The sequence below is a fragment of the Triticum aestivum genome, chromosome 7B (genome assembly GCF_018294505.1).
Source record: "Triticum aestivum cultivar Chinese Spring chromosome 7B, IWGSC CS RefSeq v2.1, whole genome shotgun sequence".
Taxonomy (NCBI): domain Eukaryota; kingdom Viridiplantae; phylum Streptophyta; class Magnoliopsida; order Poales; family Poaceae; genus Triticum; species Triticum aestivum.
The window spans coordinates 584,738,936-584,741,537 of NC_057813.1; positions in this window are offsets into that span (position 1 = coordinate 584,738,936).

Sequence of the window (2,602 nt, forward strand, 5' to 3'; positions counted from 1 at the left end):
CTTAGCTACACCCAATGCTCAAATACGAGCATAGTGCCTCCTAGTTGGTGCTTTATAAGAGAAGATGGAGACTCAAATTAAAAAGAAAAATTGTGTAAAGTAAAAGAAAGGCCCTTCGCAGACAGAAGTAGGGATTTGTAGAGGTGCCAGAGCTCAAAGCGAAAAAATATAGAGATAAAAACATTTTGAGAGGCATACTTTTCCCACCAATGAAAACGACTTAGAGCTCCCAACACTTTCCATGCTAGATATATCATAGGCGGTTCCCAAACAGAAAATAAAGTTTATTCCTTTTTCCACCATGCTTTCACTTTCCATGGCTAGCCGAATCCACGGTTGCCCTCCATACCAACACTTTCCAAGGAATTTATTATTTGACAACATAAAGTAAATTCATCTTTCATTTCGGGATTGGGCATCCCTAATACCTTTGCCTTACTCTCATGCAATGGCAAGTGAATAAACACTCATCGTGAGAATAACACATCTAGCATGGAAAATATTGGCCACCCCTCACCGCCTCGCGAGCGGTACGAGCACACAAAAGAGAAAATTATTTTGAAAATTAGAGATGGCACATACAAATTTGCTTAGAACAGCAAAGAATACTGCATATAGGTAGGTATAGCGGACTCATGTGGCAAACCTGGTTTAAAGTATTTTGGATGCACAAGTAGTGATCATACTTAGTGCAAAATGAAGGCTAGCAAAAGATTGAGAAGCGACCAACCAAGAAATGAATAATCTCATAAGCGAGTATTAAGCATAATTAACACCAAATAATGCACCACAAGTAGGATATGATTTCATTGCATGACTATTGAATTTCGTGCTTGCATAGGGAATCACAAACCTTAACACCAATATTCTTACTAAAGCACAATTACTCATCAACATGACTCATATATCACATCATTGTATCTCAAAACTATTACAAGGAATCAAGTTTATTTTGTCCAATGATCTTCATGAAAGTTTTTATTATATCCTTCTTGGATATTTATCACTTTGGGACTAATTTTCATGTGTTGCTTTTGATAAGCTCAAACAAATATAAGTGAAGATCATGAGCATAATATTTCTTTCTCTCAAATTAATTTAAGTGAAGCAAGAGAGAATTTCTTAAAAAAATTACTAACTCTCAAACAAATCTAAGTGAAGCAAGAGAGCATTTCTTCAAAAATACTAAAGCACACCATGCTCAAAAAGATATAACTGAAGCACTAGAGCAATTCCATAGCTCATAAAAATGTAAGTGAAGCATAGAGAGCAATTCTAACAAGTCATCGCATAATTTTGGCTCTCTCAAAAAGGTGTGTCCAGCAAGGATTCATGACTTAGAACACAAAGCAAAACAAGCAAAGACTCATATCATACAAGATGCTCCAAGCAAAACTCATAGTATGTGATGAATAAAAATATAGCTTCGAGTAAAATACCGATGGTCGTTAGAAGAAAGAGGGGATGCCACTCGGGGCATCCCCAAGCTTAGTTGCTTGCTTCTCTTTGGATAATAGCTTGGGATGCCATGGGCATCCTCAAGATTAGGCTCTTCTTACTCTTTATTCCTTCATCCATCATAACATCACCCAAAACTTGAAAACTTCAACCACACAAAACTCAACAAAACCTTCATGAGATACGTTAGTATAAGAAAGCAAATCACTACTATAAGTATTGTAGCAAACCAATTCATATTTTATTCTTGCATTATATCTAATGTATTCCAACTTTTCTATGGCAAAAACTCATCAAAGGAAACCATAGAATCATCAAAACAAGCACACAATGCAAGGAAAACAGAATCTGTCAAAAACAGAACAGTTTGTAGCAATCTAAAAACTTCGAATACTTTTGTAACTCCAAAAATTCTGAAAATAGGACTGGGTAATTATCAATCTTGTGTAAAAAATTCAGAGCAAAAGCGCGATTCTGTGATTTCTGAAAATTATTTTCGTGAGCGCAAATAGTTTTGTTTTTCAGCAAGATCAAACAACTATCACCCAAGAAGATCCTAAAGGATTTACTTGGCACAAACACTAATTAAAACACAAAAAACACAATCATAACAGTAGCATATATTGTGCAAATACTCAAGAACAGAAAGCAAAAAAGCAAAAATAAATTTTTGAGGTAGTTTCTTTTGTTGAGCTTTCATACACGTATAGCTCTAGTGCATCCATTGCATGGCAATCCCTACTCACTCACATTGACATCTATTAGTGGGCATCTCCATAGCCCATTGATATGCCTAGTTGATGTGAGACTATCTTCTCCTTTTTGTCTTATCCACAACCACCATTCTATTCCACATATAGTGCTATGTCCATGGTTCATGCTCATGTATTGCGTGAAGATTGAAAAGGTTTGAAAATACTAAAGTATGAAACAATTGCTTGGCTAAAACTAGGGTTGTGCATGATGTAAATATTTGTGTGATGAAGATAGAGCATAGCCAAACTATATGATTTTGTAGGGATAGCTTTCTTTAGCGATGTTATTTTGAGAAGACTTGATTGCTTTGTTAGTATGCTTGAAGTATTATTGTTTTTATGTCAATATGGACATTTATCATGAATCATTTCGATCTCAACATCCATGC